At 40.1% G+C, this 20,031-nt stretch overlaps 1 long non-coding RNA gene across 1 annotated transcript in view; it reads left to right on the plus strand.

The window, feature by feature from the left end:
• Nucleotides 1–19,688, plus strand: part of LOC139601811 (uncharacterized) — a 29,862-nt gene extending 10,174 nt beyond the window's left edge. Inside the window, exons 2-4 of the long non-coding RNA XR_011683029.1 lie at nt 7,493–7,694; nt 17,977–18,165; nt 19,427–19,688. This is a non-coding gene — a long non-coding RNA (uncharacterized lncRNA). The remainder of the gene's footprint in view (nt 1–7,492; nt 7,695–17,976; nt 18,166–19,426) is intronic.
• The last annotated feature ends 343 nt before the right edge of the window (nt 19,689–20,031 follow it).

Consider the following 20,031-nt stretch of genomic DNA (forward strand, 5'->3'; position numbering starts at 1 on the left):
CTGATTGATTAAAAATGTAGTCATCCTTAAAGGCAAACCTCCTAAGGACTTACAGTAAGTCACAAACACAAAGATGGTTTTATGTTGTGCACTTCTATGTAACAGACTCTTTAGGGATGAAGACTTTGTTTGCAGTCTGTGCCAGTTGGTTGGTGGCTCCTGTTAGCTCACTGGTTGAGGCAGGTTCTCCTCCATCAGTCCACGTGGAAACCAAGCTGCACCTGAGCAAACATTGAAAGGTGGAGAAAGAATTGCTTTCAGTTCACAGCCACAAAAGTTGGAGTGACTTATGCATGTTCCAGTAGGGAAAACTTTCTCTCATGGCTGATTGTTTGATAAGATATGGCAGGAATTAATTTTAGTGGGGCTAGTAATCGTGAATTATTGTATGGCTGGCCCCCTTCTAGCCGGATTTCAAGGTGTAGCTGGAGGAAAAATATTGATCAGACGTGGTCTCTCAGTTCTCTGGTGCCCTCAGTCAACTGGTATGAGATAACGCACAGGAAAGCATTTGCATCCATACTCTCTAGACAGCAAAAAAGAGGGATATGTGTGAGAACCTTAGGGTAGGGTTAATGTCTTGTAGCCACAGTTTCAATTCAGCCTGGAAAGCATTGGGAACCAAATAGCAGGACAACATGCAAGAGCACATTGTGGCCAAGGTAGGAAAATGGCCTCTGAGGGAATACTCATACTGCTGATAGTCACTGGATCAAACTATTGATAGATTTCCTTGTGTGAAGTAAGGCTGAGGGGAAGAAAAGGTTCCTTTTCCAAGCAAATGTGATGTGCCAGCACTGTGTCCTGGAACTCCAATTTCAACATGGGCATAAATTCTTTCAGGTGCTGTTCATTAAAACTGTGGTGAAGAAGGTGAAGGCACAGAAAGTTGAGTGTTTTACTGTTATTTGTCTGGCCTAGTGCATACTCTGCCTGTTAGGGTAGACACTGCTCTGTCTAGTGTCTTACAACATATTGTTAGGAAGAACTGGGTCCAGAGAAGGCAATGTTGGCTCACATTCACAAAATGTTATAACTACATGTGTATATATGTCAAATTTGAAGTATTTAAACAGACCCCAATTCTGGTGTATCAAAGTGTCTAGAAAGCACATTTCTTCAAAAGAACCTTTTCTACTTTGGAAGAAGCAAGAAAAATAGTAACAGGCAAGATATATTACAAAATCTGGGCCTCAATCCAGGAAAAGCACAAGTTTCCAAGATCCTCACATTTCTACATTATGGCCTATATTGAGGTCAAACCTTTTTAAGGTGCAGATTTTTCTTCTGGGTACTTCAAGACGAAACAATGTGGGTTCATTTCCATGGGGTTTTTTTGGTTTTTTTTTTTTTTTTTTGGTCTGTATGATGAGTAATAGGATTCTGGGATCCCGCTTGTTTTTTAAAAGGTTATGACTTCTTTTTTATTGCTGGGTTTCTATTCTTGTCTTGTCTTCTGGTTTGCAATGAGTCTTGATGGTACTCTTAAGGTTTAAGAATTGTGGATTTCCCTTGAAGAGGAAGGATACTGAAACTTTAACAGATTTTCTCCAACATGCTTTTTTAGCAATTATGAGAGCTGGAAAATTCTGAGTGTTTGCTCATCTAAACCACATTTTTCTTCCCTTGTAGTTCATAATCTACCAGTTTTTCTACAGTCTCACTATGCCAATGAGATAATTAAAGCATGAATTGCTATTGTCAGACAAGGAAATAGCTGGAATACACTGGAAAAATACCTCTAAAATCATTTTAATGAAAGTAAAAAAGTTGAGAAAAATACCCTATCCTTTTATCTATGATAGGGATGGCCCTTAAAGATTTTTGCAAGACAAAGAAAAATCTCCTCAGTGATTTCAGCACTTCATCTCTGCTGATCACAGGAAGGGAGCGTATAGCTGAGAGATCGCTCTGCTCCAGCTACCATCCCCTTAAGAGAGCAAACTGGCACCAGCACAGGGTGGTATCCAAGGTTACTTTCCAGTCTGTCTCTTGATTTCCTTGAGGGCAGTGCTGGGGTGACTCCAGATCAGGCCTGTGTTCAGCCTGCCAGGGCAGTCTGGTTTGTACCAGGTAAGAGCAGTTGTATGATCTACTCCTGTCTGCCCTTGTGACCTTGCTGTGTAGACAGCAATGAAAATCCTTCCCACTCATCCCCCTGCTTGCCACAGTTAATCCTATGCATTCACTCCTTTTAACACTGCATGTGGATACATGCAAATGTCATTACTGAGGTGCCTTATTGCCTGTGAGTGCAAAGGGGCCCAAGAGACTTCATACAGGGGCACATAGTGACCACCCAGTGGTGCTATTAAAAAATGAGAGGTAAGATAGAATCAAGGTGGGTGTATTTCCAGCCAGCCAGCTACATTGTCTAAAACTGGTGGTACTTTCATGTTTTGCATGTATTGGTGACAAGGAGTTTCATGTGGCTGCTCTATCATACATTAGTAACATATGCATTCCACGCAAAAGCAGGCTTTGTCTGAGCCCAGACACTGTTCGAACATTTACAGCTATTGACAGTCTGTGGGACAGCCAGCAATCCTTATTTTCAGCCAGATTTCTGGACACATAAAAGAGGACATGTTTGGTGAAACCAGCCCCTAGAGCATCCTCAGTAATCTGTCAGTTCATGGCCTCCTGTCTCCCATTTTAAGGACAGGAGGTCAAGACTCCACTGTGTCTTGGTGTCTTCTCTGGTGTAGTTCTGGAGTGCCCCAGAACTGGTCTGCCTTTGTTCCATACATCTCCTCTCTTGTAAGGAAGGCCAACAGAAAGAAAAAGGTTAATAGGGAATGGGTTGTCTCATGATCCTCAGTGACTGGAGTAGCCCTGCAACCTTGCTAGGGACACTGTAATTTATAGTGAAAGTTAAAGTGGTGCAGAAGATTCAGTCTTCAGGTTTTAATCCTGGCACTTTCCAGGGTCAACTCTCTGCATTTCCACAGAGATCTTGTTCCCATCATTTTTTTTCCTGGCCTTTTCTTGAATTAAGTGACAGCAACTACTCTCAGTGTCTTACACTGAGTAGACTGGGAAGACCATGGCTTCTACTTCTGCTTCATATCAAAGTTTGTTGCCCATAGAATGAAAGATAAGGGGGCTTGGTTTTTTTTTGCTTGGTTTTTTTTTTTTTGTTTGTTTGTTTTTTTGTTATGGCTTTTTTTGGATTTGTTGGTTGTTGGGTTTTTTTTTTCTGACAGAGAATGTGTGGGTAGGAAAACATCTAATCTGTCAAACTCTTCATGACTAATAAATATTAACTGCTTCAAGTATTCTAATTATTTCAATTTTTAAAAATCTGTGCCCAACTATTTCAATATTTAACCATCTGCCAAAAAGCACTCTTGGAGGTTTATTCCACAACATAAAGGCACTGTTGTTGAAAATGGAAACTTTTAATATAGTGTTTAGATTATTATGACATTGATTTTTTTTGCTGGTGAAGACAGTGTCTTAAATTTTGTCAGGGTCTACATATAAAAACACTCCTAGTCTTCTCTAAACATTCCTCTCACCAGAGAAAGGTTTAAAAACTCCCTATGTTGGGATATTGGACATTTGGTTAACCCATGTTGAAGGCAATGGAGCTAGCCACAGGACATGCCCATTGCCTCTTCTGTGTGATGCAATAACCAAACACAGTAGGATGCAGCAGAACAAGAATAATGATACTCATTTTCAATTCAAGCTTAGCAAAGCAGATCTATGCCAGCTGGGCTTGCAACTCCTGGTCTCACACTTTCACTTTCTTTTGCATTCTTTCCTTCTCTTGATCTGGCAATGTCTGAAAGACATTGGGGGGAAAAAAGGGAGACAGAGAGACTTTGAAATCCCAGGCAGCAAATAGGAACAACCGAGACAGCAGGTGATATTTCAAAGCTTCAGGTCAAGAAGAGTCATCAAGCCCTGAGGCCTCATATCACTTCAGATCCCCAGAAATCTTCTGAATTCCAGAAGCTTCCTGACCTCTTTAAAGGTAATAATGAATAATCAATACTATATTTGATCCCTTGCATAAAGGCACTACAACAAATGGCACCAGGTCCTTTGAAAGAAAGAATAACATTTTGATCTTACATTGTAATATTGCCATACTTAAGACTACCTCCTGGCTCACAGGCTTAATTATGTAATGACATCCAGCTGGACTACAAAGGGCTCTTGCAGAAAGCCAGGCTCCTCTGGGAATAAAGTGCCTGAAAGGAAATGTTTAGGTTCAGAGATTCTCTGAAACAAAATGATGTTTCTGAGAAGGATCCTATGTTGTATCACTTTTATGGTGTTCTACTTAGGACACGGCAATCAAGTTTATTTTCAGTGCAAGAGAGTCTGATTTTTTGGGGAGACAGTTCCACCAACACAGGAATAAAACACTGTTTTATTCAGATTCTCTGAAGTGTTATAGAAGTGATGAATGTAAACTTAATTCCCTTTTTTTCCCACCAATTATATGCAGTTATATTTGCCTCCATTGTTATATTAGAATTGTCTACTGATGGACAAAAGGTGAATTACACCAGCTTGAGCTGACGCCTCACTACTCAGGGAAAGTAACAATGTCTTTTAGCTGTGGCATAAATGGTGTTGTGTTACAAAAGTCTGAGCACACATGGACTTATGAATGTGTATTTGTTATCTAACCAAGGCAAGGAGCCCTGCCTAACTTAGGAAGAAACCCTGGAGAGGTAACTGCCTTCTTTCAAGATGTTGAGGTAGAATTTATTTTCCTTTTTTTATTTTTTGTTTCCTAGTGAAAGCTCTGAAAATGCTCATTTTATGAGTTAGGACGCTGGGATGTCTGCCACATTGGGTAGTGTTTAAATCTGAATTACATGTGGGACTTGCATGTCTTCGTTGTTGTCTGGGTTGGGATATGTACATCTTTACTGGTTTATATAACAGTTGTCTCTTGCACATCATGAAGTGCTAAGTATGTACAGCCTTGGGTCTGGAGCTTGAGATTCTAGCATTCCCACCAACAGTGCACCAACAATGTTCTACAAGGCTGTATTGATCCAGACAGGGACTTCATGCCATTCCTGCCAGTAGCAAAGTCCATTGGTGCAGTGCTGACTCTGCTCGTGGGTTGTATTAATGGCTGAAAGCTCTGAATTCAGTGAAGAGGTAGAGCAGAGCAGCTTTGCTTCCCATCATTTTTGGCTGAGGATAAGGACTAAATGATATTTCACAAGCAGTGATTTCACAGGTTCTCCAGATGAAGAGTCCTGCTTTTATCACCTTTAATGAGACTAACAATTCTGAGCTCTGCTTATGAGGTACAGCAATTACTTGCAGGTGACTTCATTCTTCATTCTTCATTCTTCATTCATTGTGCTTGGAACTGCCTGGGTGAGAATTAGACTGTATTGTTACAACTCTTGTAGATATTTCTAAATTGTAATAAAGACAGAACAGTTTTCTAAGATCAGAAACCTAGTTTTTCTAAGTCTTAGGGACAGAAGAGCTGACACCAAGTCTGGTAGCTCTTCTTAAGTCACATTTCAAGCATGCTCTGCTCTCCCAGTCCTATGTCTCCCTTGAGTGAAGTTTGCATCCACATCACTACTAGAAACAAATATTTGTGGAGGCAGGTATTGCATGGGAAGAAAGTACAGCACAGGAACAAGTCCTAATGTTGGACCAAAGATCTTTGTAGTTGGTGGGAACATGTACAATGACTTCACTGAGCTGCTATTCTGGCACTGTTAACTTGAATCAAATTGTGCTTTTCAGCTTCTGCCCAAAGACAAAGGCCCCATAGCTGTTACCACTCTCCACTGACTGTCCTGTATTCTTAGCACGCTCTTTTCAGTCTCTTGAGTCCAGTTTTGTTCTTTCCCTCTAAACAATCTAGTCTTGCTCTGTGATTATCCCAGTTCAATGGGACCTTCCAGAGGGGCTATCTTCCTAAAAGATAGGTATGCAAAAATAAAATGTCATAATCATAGAAACAGAATAACAACAGAAGAACAAAATGTAAAATATGTCTAATAGCTAGCCTGTATAATTTATAATTCAGTGTTAATTTTCTCCTGTTTCTGAATATGCTAGTTTTTTTCTTGCCTTCCAGTAAATTCTGCTATTCACTGTCAGGTTTTATGTTTATGTATATGTGTATTTGTGTGGGGGTGATACATATACATGGATAGGGGGAATATATAGAGAAAGAGATGCCACAATTTGCTTCTAGGTAAATTTATTGTGCTGCTGATAGCTGAAGCAAGAAATGGAGGGAAATTAATATATAAAGAAATGGAGTTATTAATGGTTCTATGAGGCCAAAATAAAGGAGCTTTCTGTTTCAAAGAAAATTTCATGACTGTGCATTTAATGAACTCTTGAAAGTCAAGACACCAATGTGGTGGAATGTGTTGACAAGGAATGTAACCCTCTTTCAACTGCTGATAGATTTTTTGTAGATGGTATCAGTAGGCAGAGCAGAAATGAGATGCAATGTATTCCTTCCCTGTAAGAAAGTTGCAGCTTTTGACTTCTGTGACTGAAATTTTTCACTCTCTTTTTTGCTGCTTTGCTTGTCTGGTTATGCTACCAACTTCATGGGAGCTTTTTACTTAGGGTTGATTTACCCCCTCTCTACATTTTCCATCCATCCCCCAAGACCCCAGTATTTCCTTTCATGCTTTGGCTGAAAGTGTAACTTTCTGACTGTCAAGCATAGCCAAAACAAAACTTCATCTAAATGTTAAACAAAAATCCAGGATGGCTCAGTCATGCCCTCTAAGTCCAGATTCGAGGCTCTGATCTGGATGGTTCTACCTGTCTTGAAGGAATCTTTCCCAAGAAATAGCCTTTCCCTTCTCTGTGATCAACAGTGAAAAAACATACCAGGCTTTTCTCTCACACTGCCTTGTCATCTCTCTGAAATCCTGTTTAGACTAAAAGGAAAATTGCAAACAATGTGCTGAAGACAAGCTTTTCAGTAAATAAAAAATGTATTTTTATAAGAATAGGGATAAAAGAGTTAAAAAAAGTAAAACATCGACCATTCCAAGCCTTTACATTTTGAAAACATTGATTAAATTAGTTTTTCACAGTTTTACCAGCACTACTTTTAAGCTTGCTTCCCACGCTGTTGTGCAAGTTACTTGCAGACTACTCAGGGACACAAATCCTCACCAAGCCTGACTCCTAGTGCCTCTGACAAATGCTCATGCTGTGAAAGAAGAGGCATTCAGCTGCCCAGGATTGAGCAGGCTGTCAGACATCCTCAGAGAAGTTTCCATGAAAAGAAACTCCAAAACTTTGTTTAAAGTGAGGGCTGTTAATCAAGGCCTTGATGCTCTCATTAGACAGGGGAGGAACCATTTAAAGTCGGGAAGCTGCAGTATATGAAAGTCATGAAATCGAACTGAACGCATCTTTTGCCAGCTGGTTTCACACCCCCAGTTGGCAATACACAAAGGTTTAGAGGGGGAATTAAATCCATTTTTCAACAGATATAGCTATTTTTGTGATTATCATATAGATTCCATGAGCTGCACTTTGGTCCTATCAAGACAGGAAGGCAGCTGCATGAGAGGTGGAAAGAGAGAAAATGATAAAGATGAAATCAGCACCAACAGCTACCATGGGCAGGGAAAGCAGCGTTGGATCCCAGCCACAATAACTTTGCAACCTGGTTTGAATGGGCCTGATGGGATGCTATAATGGAACCTACGCTGAACAAGGTACGTGGAAAGCTGTCTGACATGGGGCTCTATTTCAAAGGAAAAATACAGATTCCTTCCAGGCTCTAATTGTTTTTATTTTTGCTTGTTTTGCTCTTGGGGCTAACATTGCCTTCAATAAAATGAGATTAAAAAAGTAGAGTGAAATAATACTCTAAACCAGATTCAAGTGAGAAGAACTTGAAGGAGAGATTTCCTCAGCATCAGTCTTTAAATCAGCTGAAAGGCCAGAAATAAATGGTGACTGAAGTCACTCGTCAGTCTATGAGGTACAGTTCTGTTCTAATTTGTTGTTTTCTAATTTCTTGGTTTCTTTTGTTTTTTCCCCCAAAAATCACTGGTCACCTCAGTCCATGAAGCATTATTAGGATGGAGGTGATTATGGTCAGGAGACTGCTGCCACATTCTGAAATGATGACTCAGCTCCCACCTTTATCAGCTCTGGGTGCAATCTTACCCTCCAAGCACAACAAAGTCTCCAACTGACAACAAATTTGTCTATCAAAGGTCAGGACCAAGTCCTCAGCTGTGAACTGCAGGAATATAAATATTTTCTGGCAATTGGGCTTTTGTTGTCTGGTATGTGTTCCTAGACAAAAATTTTGGTGCCTGCTGTTTCTGACAGCAATTTCTCCAACCCCTTTTGGTTTACCAGAAATGCAATGGGCATATATATCTCTTGTAGTCCCAGTTTAAGTCCTGTTGTGATTATTTAAGAAGTGCCTGGGAGCCTTGTAGGAACACAGCCATGGGATGAGCTAAAGATTAGTTTCTATTTATTGCAAAGGGTCCTTAGAAAGTGTCATACCAAAGCACCCCTGTCAGGAAAGCAGAGAACAGCCAACTGCAGCACTCCAGCTGCCTCCCCATTGGTCTGATCTGAGTGCTCAAAATGGCTCTGGCTGCACAAAGAGGTGGAAGACCTGTGTTTTTTCATGTTAGAACAGAGAAAAGAGGTTAAGAAGGAAAGAATAAAAAATATTACCTATTGAAGCTCTCTTAAAAAGTGTACTGATTTAGTTAGAAAACGTGAAGAATACCCATAAAGTCCAGGAATTGGTTTAGTGGTTACTAAATATTAGGGAGAAAAAAATGCTTTTCTGTCTCATAAATGGCATATCAGACCTTGAAACTCACTAGGCTCCCTTGTACTTCCCAATTTTTTAGAAGATACAATGTGTATTTGTTCTATTGAGAAATAGAAATAAAAATAGCAGGTCATGGTTTTAGAGGTGGGTTTTAGAGACTTCTTTTTAATTCCAACTAGACTCTAGAAAAGTCCTTGTTAGGCCAGTCAGACTCTAGAAGACTCCATTGATTTATCCAGCAAAAGGGAAGACAAATATCCACAGTCTCTTGTTGTTGGCTTGCCAGTTATTGAACACTATACAAAAAGTGCAGATCAGTAGCACACAACCTCTTCAGAGCCCATGTGTCATTCTGACAACTTTCCAGGACCAAGGGGGGCAGGCCTAATCTGCATACACATTAACATAAATTTACATAGGAATTGAATCAGAGATGAATGTGCACAGTTGTTATTATTGTGTATTTACAATAAACTTCACTGTAAGTGTTGACAGCACTTCACAAAACAGAGAGGAAGACAAAACATTCTTTGAGAGTCAAAGAGTAAATGAAGCACCATTTTCCTGATAATGGTTCTTCATGGCTTCCCAAAAATTTGATATGGCCACAGGCATTGAGGAATGCAGCTTTGAGGCTCTCAGATGGCAACTGCACTTGCATGAATGGCAAAATTAATCTGATTTTCCACAGATAGGAACTTGCTGTGGTTTGTGGTTGGAGAGACTGATTTTTTTCAGGGACAGAGATAAGGATTATGGAATTTCTGCATCCTCCTCCAACATTGTATTTCAACACCTACTTTTTTACTGGTCTACATGAATTCCACCTCCCTCTGCACTGTGAGAGGAAAGGTTTCACTTATCTCATGTTTTTGTCTACTTGCTGTTTATACACTGGAACTGGCATTTGTGAGTCAGATGTGTGTTCTGAGCCTGTACTAGAAGAGGGGTTGCAACTGCAGATTCAAGGGCAAGATGGGGAAAATTTTTTTTTATGTCCCAACATGGAAGAGTCAGTAGGATTCCAAGTATGACTCTTTCATTCTACAAGAAAAAGCCCCCTCTGAAAAGACTTTTAAAGAGATGAATTTTTGATGTGAAGCAGAAGGAAAACATTCTAAGGTTGATTCCCCCCCCCCCGCAAAAATTAATCTGCAATGGCCAGTGACATTTAAGTAGTGGCCTGTAGCATCCCTGGCCATAGAGGATCCTGGGAAAAACTCCAAACTGCCAGCACAATTGCTGGATAAGCCAGCCTAACAGACCCAGAGGGCACTGCCAGAAGAAATATCCCCTTTTACTTTCAGCCATGGTGATGCTGTGCATTCATTACCAAGGAGGTGGAAGAACAGCATGATGTGCTTGAATAAATTGTTCAGTGTACTTGTTTTAGATCATGGAGTTAGCTTTTAGTTAAGGTTATTATACTCAATGCCTTTTCTCTTTGGAAAGTGGAGAATAACAAGGAAAAGGATGTCCATGTCTGGCACAGGTCTCTCTATACTATGTGTTTGGGAGTAAAGTTGTTCAGGACAGGGAGAGAAATTAATTAAACCTAAAAGCATACACCTGTCAGTGCAGATAAATCTGATTTAGACCCAGGGCTGAATGTAGCAGCTCAGGAAACATTTGTTTTAGAACTACATGGATCCCAGCAATCGTTTGAGGGTCAAAAGTGACAGAGGTATAAAACAGAGTTAGCCCTTGCAACCCTTATGGGAAATGTACCACTATGGGTACCTGGTGTTGTTCAGAACATCTTTTGGCATGACCTCCATTAGGGCCTTGGGATTGAGAAAAAGTGTCTGTGAGTTGGGGCTCACGATCCCAAGCATTTGCCATGGAAGATAAAAGAGTTCACCCTGCATCAGCCACTGCTCATATGTGAGCCCTTAGCCTGCGTTGAGTCTGAAGTACTGCAATTTATCCTAAACTTTTTTGACTCCAAGTTGTCTCTGTGAGCCTAGGTCTGAAGACAGGGACAATGGCCTTCTTAAATATTCCTCCAGAAGGTGGAACTTTAGGCTGTAACTGGACCTAGAGAGACAGGGCACTGATATGGTAACACATATGGTAGCACATTCTCGGTTTAGAAAAACTTTGTCAAGTTTTTCTGGGCTGTTAGATTTGTTTAACCGGCATATGTCTCTTTGGCAGTTTTTTCTGAGCTGATTCAAAAGCTCATCTTTTATACTGTATGATTCACTTTTCTATTGGTACCCTAAAAAAGGAGAATGAAAACCATCCTCTTTCAAATCTTGTGACAAATGTTTGCCATCCTAAAACATGTTCATGCCTGAACAAGAAATCATAAATAATATTATCCCCATGAATCAGTGTCCCAACTCAGAAATTTTGCTTACAAATCTTCTCATAAATTATTCAGCCAGTTCCAATTTTGGTGACTTGCTGAAGAGAATCTAGCCCATAAATCGATATATCCTAAATTGGGTCAGTGACAGGGTAGATTATAAAAGGACTTTTACTGCAGATCCCCAGGTCCTATACTCTGCTACAATAAATACTTAATTTTTTTATGGAGTGTGAAAGAAATCCAAGAGACTGGAAAAGCTTTGGTTTGAAATACAGTATAGAGTAGTGATAGAATTTCCTGGGAGAAACAGGTTCAGTTCTCTGGTCCAAGTCAGACAGAAGAGGGAGTTGAAACTAATCTTCAGCCTCCCCAGGGACCGATCCAACTGCAAATAGACAGGAAAGTGGTAAGATCTCCTCCAGGTGCACCCACCTAGGAGACAATTTCTGGGAACATGAATATGTGGGGCAGAGGAATGCTTAGTTTGAAAGAGCAGATACAAGCATCAAGCTCCTTAGAGCCAGAGTATCACATGTCTCCAGCAACTGAAACATAAGGTAATTCCATCCCATAATGTTAAGCATCTGTAAGCTTAGTTGACCAAATGGGAGGGGTCTGGAAGACCTAAATTTTAATTCAAATGCCTGACATGGCAGCCTGTTATTACGTTAGCCTATTTGGGAAAGGCACAGTATCATGTGCCTTTATGCTTACTATCATCTTTTCAGCTCTTTCCCCAGATTGCTATTTTGAGCCAACCTCAGTACCCACAGAGGGCTCCATGACCCATCCACCGACTGCTGAGTTTGCTATGAGACTAACTGCAACTCTGAGCCTGGTTTTCCCTCCCATCTGGCAGCAAAAATGAACTGCTGCTGACTGAATGACCACTGATTCTCTTGGAAGCAGAGCAGTACAAACAGCAACAGCCAACTCTGTCACCATTTGTGAGGATTTGTAGCTCAGGCCCTGAGACATCTGGCTGAGATATTTACGCAGTCCCGTATTGCACTCACTGAGGCTCTGCGTTCACATCTGGAGTCTAGACTGAGTGACTCTATGGGCTGGCCTTCAAGCCTCCTACAGCTCATGTCCCCCTTGTTCTCCAGCTTGGTCTTTTTAGTGCTTTATTCATTTATTTATTTGCTGTAGGTGCTTCTATCTCACCTCCTTAGACATTCCTGTCACAGCCACGTGAGAGCTTTAGAGGGGAATGGCAGTGACTGAGAGAGAGCAGGTAAGAGCAGGCAGGATGGGCAGGGGATAAAGGCTGTGTTGTGGCAAAGCACCACTTCTCATGGGTGCAGTGGTGGGGCATGCCTGGATCTTGTTTATGCTGTTTCTTCTGAGTTCAACAGCTGTGTTGTAGGAAATGACAGTGCTCAGCTAAAAGTTTGCATCCAGCACACGTGGCAGGGAGCAGGGGGTTCTGTAAGCTTTTAAAGGTGGCCAAGTGGTTGAGCCAGGCCCATTACCCTGGGTTAGATCATCAGGAAACTGCAGGTACCACCTGGACCATCAGAGCTGCTCTACCTCAAGCTGGTTGAAGTTGGTCCCCATTCATTTTCTCAAGCCTGAAAAGGACATGATGGTTAGTATTCCGTAGGCTAAATGTAATGATCTGAGACATTGGCACAGGCATAATAGATGCATCACAGGTCCCTTGGGAGAGACTTAGAATTGAAAAGAGACATCTAGGTTTAGAAAATTAATCCCTTCAGTTAGTCATATGTTCTGTCTCTGTTCTCAGTTTTGTATCATTTTGAACATTGGATGCTAATAACTGTACCCTGTGCTGGTATTGTACTTTGAAACCAGGTGAATTCCTGGCTGATCAGACTGACACTGTCCCTGGCAGAATTAGCAGTTGCTGTTGCTGCCTGCCCAAATCCTCTGAAACGTTACTGCCCTTACTCCCAGCCTCAACCTAATTTCTTTCCCTTGGGCCTTTATTCTGTTAGTTCCACTTGCTCCTCTCTCTGTCCCATATTCTCCTTTAACAGTTTTTCTTTGTTTTAGATTTCCTGGTTGCCTAAGAGCCCTATCTGCCACTACTGAAGAAATACTGCTAGGGTGTCAAGGGCTAAGTAATGCTGACAACAGTGGGGTTATGACCTGGAAATGCAGTGGAGAAAAGGAATTGTCTAATAGTGGAAATATTTGTACTACTTGAAAAGATGGGTACTATGGATGTACCTGTTTGTGTATCTTACATAGATAAGCCAGAATCTGCATTAAGAGGAGGTCAGAAACTGTAGAATTACAGGCACTGAAATGCAGTTCAATTGATTCTTTAAAAGAGACTGAAAAGGGATTTCAGATATTCTCTGTCCGCTCAAAGCAGCCAGCAACAGCATGATGGCAGTTCTAAGTAAAGGACCTTAATCAGAGTGTATAAAAAGACTGGAATGATGTTTGAACAACATGTCCAGCTCCCAAGCATTGTCTCTTTCCCACTATCAATGACACCCATTGTGCAATAACAACATTTGCACAGAGATATGTCCCCTTTTGTGCATGGGGAATATATTGAAGCAGCCATAGGGCTGCACCAGCCTCAGCTAGAAAAGTCCCCAAGGGCCTGCCTGCCAGCTGCTGACTGATGTCGAGCTGCTGCTCCTGATAATAGGGTACATGTGCTGGCGTGGAGCTGAACTAGGCAATCTGGGCCACAGTCAGATGTGCTCAACAAGGATCAAGTTCAAACCTGTTTAAGAAGTTAGTTCCCGTCAGAGGTGATTTAAGCTAAGTAGCTTTGCTGTGTATTGGAAAGGACAAGGAATGCTCACATAGTCAGCTACTTCATCTTGGCTGTCACTGTGGTGATTTCAACACAGCCAGGGGAGTCAGAAAGACAGCAAACAGCTGAGATCTGTGACATCCTAAATCACACAGACACAAGGTGCTAAAGGTGTATTTCCATCAGATGTTTGCCTGTTTGTATGTAGCAGAATTATGCTACTTACTTTACTTTCTGAGCAGTAGAAATCAAGAGGTGTGAATCACTGTTCCACACTGAGAATGGTTATTGTTAGTGGAATGTTGCTGATCCATTCAGGAGCAGGCAAAATGTCAGTGTAGGTGAGACTAGAAAAAGCAGATTTTTTGCCGTAGAGATTAATGTACCACCACTGGAGAGCACACATAAATTCCCCCACTCTGCTAAATGCTCTCACCGGAGAGGAGATTAAAAAATGATCACTGCAATGTTCAAGAAACATAAATACACTATTAATTAGGCAAATGAGCACTGTAAATGACATTTGTGTTAATGTCATGTAAATATATCATCAGCCATGTTCCTCCTAGAGATATCTCACATGTGTTAGGCAGGATATACCATTGTGTCAATAGTTCACACCATCCAGTACCATACAGATTGGCTATATTGTTTTCCAGACTTAGAAACCAGAGTTGGCTTTGGATCAGAGGAGTCATATTGTGAAGTTGCTGAACATAGCTCCTTTGTGTTTCCCAAAATTATTCCATTCTTTCATCTGAAGAGCATCTTGCACAGCAGGAAACACAACTGAAGACCTTCCTAGTGATTATTACCCTGGAAGAACAAATGCCATATTAATTCTGATGGAGAAACTGAGTTCCAGAGCTGCAGTTTAGCTGCTATTCAGTTTTTTTTTCTGAGAGATGCCCAGTGAGGGCACTTTCAGTAGGTCCACAAAAGTCTTTAAAACTTTAGGTAGATCCTTAAATTATAAGTAAAATCCAGTGTCAAGATTACAGCTGGTTGTTTCAACAGGAGTTTGAATATTATTATTATTATTATTATTATTATTATTATTATTATTATTAATAATAATAATAATAATAATAATAATGGAAGGCAGAGTAACTAATTACCTTTCTGCTTTCCAGCCTGAACAAACTATGATTGAAGCACAGCTGACTTCTTCCTGAAATAATTTGCTCTGTCTGCTAAACAATCATTTTATTATTATTAGTTACCATTACTACTTTACCACTGAAGTGGCAGTTGAGCAAATACAAGGAAAATGGTTTCAATCTTGATACCCTGGCAAGGATCCCACTAACCACAACAGCACTTTAGCTTTGCATGGGTTAAGAGAACAGTAGGATCTGAACTGCTGGCCACTTAGTTGTGTTGCTGGCATTTCTAAACCTATAATAAGGCAGTGCTGAATGCAAGTATCTTGTAATCTGAACACAGAGATCCTATAGCATCACTCAAGGCCTCTTCAAGGCAGTGCATACAACATACAAAAGGAAGCCAGAATCTGTAATGCCACAAATCCTTTATGTGGATTATCTCTCTTATCTCATCTGGCATCAGAGAATTACATGTAATATAGACCCAAAAATGGCTTAGTCACAGAAAGATCCTTTTGAAAAAGGTAGCAGAGATGAAGTTTTGCTTGTTTCTAAGCCAGAGAGAAGAGGCAAAGCTCTGCAAAGGACAAACATATCAGAGCTAAAGTTGTGTTTGGATTCAATTGAGAGAATTTGCCAAGAGAACTGGGTACTCACAGCCTTGCTTTGCATGTAGTCATTTACAGCCATGCAAAGGGAGGCTTGTGCTTCCCCAAAGTCAGCCAGTCTGCCTGAGTGTCAGGGAAGTGTAAGACAATGATTAAACCCTGTAGTTCCACATTGCCAAACAAAAGCCATAGATTTGAATAATTTGAGCTCAGGATAGGATTGCTTGATTTATGAGGCTCAGTTGCATACCTAAACAGATTTACTCATTGCAGAGCCAGCCTAGATTAATCTTTGGTAGTTCTCTCCTACTGCCTTCACTTATTTTTCTTTATAGGACCCTAGTGGTTTCTCCAAAGACAAAACTTACTTAGTATGATGCAGTTTCCCTGCTTATAACTTTTTTCCTTGTAACTCCAATCTTGTCTCTTTTTCCATGTGTGAGGTTCTAACCCAGCCCTGTACACTTCCTCTAGTTACCTTATTCCCCTCCTCTTCACCAAACCTGCCTATAATCATAGTTTTCTTCTTAAAATCTTACTCTGTTTTTTTTTTTTTTTTTTTGTTTTGTTTTGTTTTTTTAATTAACAATAAAGAAGATTTGGGCTTTCCCTTCCAAGAAATTTTTATCAACATCCTTTCCCTCTCCACTTACCAACCGATTACCGACCCTTTTCATCCTTTCATGTCTAATTGCATCTTTAACAGTATTGGATCTGTTGTTTATTGTCTATAAGCCAATGTCAGGGGCTGTCTTAGGCCCTCTCCAGTCCAGCCTCTACACTTCTTATTTATGCCAAACCACTCTTGCCAAGCTCTCTAATGATGGTAGGAAAGAAGAGAAAGTATATGTTAGCACATCTTGATGTTACAAACACCTATGTTTTTATTCTCCTGGTTTGGGAACTTATTAAAATCACTCTAAAATTAATGAAGACTTTCTATTGATGTAATGATCCTTTGATGAGGACGAGAAAAATCTTACCTTATGTGAGTCAGAGTTCAAAAAGGAATTCCAGTATTTTCATTTATAGATGGCTCATTTCCTGTAGCTTTCACACTGTCCTTTCCACTCGACTGACCTCTGTCTGATCGTATACAATCTCCTTTATATTCCCTCTTACAGGATAAGTAGTTGGATATGCATAGAAGAATGTTCCATTTTCTAAAAGAATTTCTTGGATTCCCTGAAGAGATTAGTTCAAAATTTTAATTAGGGGCATTGGCAGAGTTCCCAAATGCTGGTATATTAGGCTGTGGTTTTAATTTTCATCACCCGTTTTGGTTCTTATACAATGCATAGGATTTCTGATGAGTAGTTTACTTGAAATGATGCACGTTTTGTCCCTCCAGTTTTTGTTCATCCAGTTAATACAGATGAGTCATGATTGGCAGCAATGTCTTGTTTTTTCCTTCCAAAGACTGGGGAGGTTGCCCAATATTCTGAGGACAATTGTCCAAAAGATGTCAAAGTTTGAAGTGACCAGTAAAAGTCCCACTAAAACTCTGGAAGGCATACAGGATGGAAGTGTCATTAATTAAGCTCTAAAAACCTACAGTGCTGTGGGAACCTGGCATAAAATACACAAGCTGAACTTTGTTTGCAACTTCCTTCTATTTAGAAATTCATTAAAGAGCTGAAGCATTTGCAGAGATTTCAGGACCCAGTGCTAGAATGGCTAATTGCTGGCTCAGTCTTTTGTATACAGTGCAGCACATAAAAGGACTGTGATCAAAGAATGCAGGTGCTGCTGAGGGCAATGAGAATGCGAGTACAGTGATTGCTTGCCGGATACAATATATAACGTTTCATTTAGCTGTGCTTTGCTTTGCTCCATGGTAGGATTTTGTAGGGATTGCTGAATGATTTTGACTGGAGTGATTTAGCAAATGTGTTGTTTAAGCACAACTAAAAATTTTACTTCCTGTTTAATCCTCCTCCTGTTTTTTCCTCTTCTAGCACCTGAAGGAAACATACCTACTACTGCAGATCTTACTTAGATAAAGACTTCAGTAAATTTCAGTTGGTTTCATATTCTTCAGTATGTTAGACATGGTTATCATAGTTAATTTTTGCTGGACCCATAATCTTGTAGTGGAGGAGAGTGAAGTTACACAGTACATCTTGCCTTACATATCTTCACAGTGAGAAAAGAGGTCACAAATAATTTTATGGCCATATTTCCCATACCTAGATTTTCTTCAGTTCCCACTCTGTTCTTATCCTGCCAATCTTTTCATTTATTGTTCTCATCAAATAGCAAAGAGAAATCTATTATGAAGCCTTCTCCTTTTTTAACAACTATCCTATTTGATCACCCCCCCAAAAATAGCACAAGCCATATGAAACAAGTGGAGCTGTGGACCTTGTCTTGGAGAGCATGCATGAGTAATTAAATAACATGTCCTTCTGTCACCATTTTTGCAGGGAAGGGGATTAAAATCTGTGTTCACAGGCTGAGAGCAGGTGTCTGTGATGAGACCCCATGCTGTGACATGGATGCAGCACATTCTTACATGAAAAGCCCTGGCTGATGAAATGACCACAGGAAGACAACATGGAACCCTCCCAGCACAATCAGAAGAAGCTTAATTAAGCTCTGTGGTTAAATTTAAAGTGAGTGTGTGCCTGTTTTAGAAGAGCATTAAGAAAACTGAAAACATGGCATTTTTAAAAATTATATTCTGGTCTTCCTGACATTCTTCAAGCAAACTGTCTTGTTTCTTGCATGGTCAAATGATACAGTGACTCAGAAAAGAACACACACGTGTTTACGTAGATGGGATTTAGTAACTTGTCCAATGTGGTTTTGGAGGTTTTTTCCTTAGTTGTGGACATTTTTTTCTTTGGCAGAAGGCAGCACTAAACCCACAGTTTCTGCAGTTATTCTGAACACAGTTGTTTTAGTTGTAATTAAAGTTCTAACAAGAAAGTTCTTGCTATGAACTTTCAGTCATATTATGACTGAAAGCATACAGAGACTACAAATTCCCTATAATCTTGTTAGAACTTTCATTAAAGAAGGTAAAAAAAATAATTGGCAAACTCAGAGAAAAGATTTATGCTTGCATTAGAATGATTAAAAAAAAAGACAGTACTACTGATGTCAACAGTAATTTGCCTTGTATTACATGTACTTTTCCACTAGAGAACTTAAAAGGCTTTCCTGATTTCTGTGAAGCAACATAAGAAATTCTTACATGTACATGTGAATGATCATGGCTGTTGTAACTCTGGTAAAACAGAGGTTTGAAACAAGAACCACTTGCTCTGACAATGCAGTGAGTCAGTGTTGAAACTGGAAGTCAAGACTAAAGTCATGCTCACCTTAATGCAGAATATGGGGTGAAAAACTGTGACCTAGCCATATATAATTTGATGGAGTGACAAAGAACAGCTTAAAGCTTCATAGACAGTTTTGCTTTTCTCAGTAGATGAATTTGTTTTTTCTTTCTGGTCCTTTTTTTTTTCCTTTGGTGTGGTTTGGTTTTTTTTCCATTAGCCTCAATACAGGCAAGGTCCTTCTCAAACATGAAAGAAGGCTCTGTCTGAGAAATTCATTAGCCAAATTAGAGATAAAATAATGAGGGGGTGAGAAGGAGGCAGCAAGGAGTGGGGGTGGGAGGGCAAATGTGGACAAGGATAGCGGGAGACAGTTCTCTGCTAGGGTAGCTGATTAAAACAATGGTACAGTACCTTGACTAATGTGAAGCTAATTAAAACTGTATAGGACAAAGCACTTCTAAATATACTATAGGGATCAATCTTGCTATGGCAAATCCATCCCTAGTGAAATGTCATTGACTTCAATGGGTTTTCTTCTGGGATGAATTTGGACTGATAACCTAATAATTCTTTTCTGTCTTTAATTTCTAAGGACTTTTTGTGAGAAGCACAGCAAGGAACTTCAGTTTGGCTTTCAAAAGTGCTGAACACCCAAAACTCCTACCAAGGCTTCCTGGAATTACAGGTACTTGATACCACTGTTAATTTAAGCTGAATTAACTGTTTCACGTTTGCTGCGAGTTTACTTTTTGTACCGTGCCAACACATCTGCAAAACGACCCTAAGCTAAACTCCTAAATCTTCTGAGGAAGAAACTTCCCATGCATAGGTGCAACACCTCACACAATGCAATGCAGAGCTTCACCAATGCCTCTAGGCAATAATACAGTAAAATTAATTAGTAAAAACAACAGTAAATTATAAATTCACAGCATCTGTATTTGCAGGGCAATGGAGAATGTGTACTTGGGCTGGCATACTTTTGTTACCCAGTTTCCAACTGACTGTCCATGGTCTGATTTGTCAGACGAATTGTGTTCAATGTATTCATAGTTTCTGTGAGCTTAAAAAATGTGTCTTTTTATGCTCCTGCAAAAACCATATTGAGAAACAGGAAAAAATAAATGAAGGCATCTTACAATGGAAGTTACAGCTGTCATCTCTGAGGTGTTCAGGACTATCTTGTAAAACCACATC

The sequence above is a fragment of the Agelaius tricolor genome, unplaced genomic scaffold (assembly GCF_023055355.1).
Source record: "Agelaius tricolor isolate 1412-34295 unplaced genomic scaffold, bAgeTri1.0.p SCAF_2, whole genome shotgun sequence".
Taxonomy (NCBI): Eukaryota; Metazoa; Chordata; class Aves; order Passeriformes; family Icteridae; genus Agelaius; species Agelaius tricolor.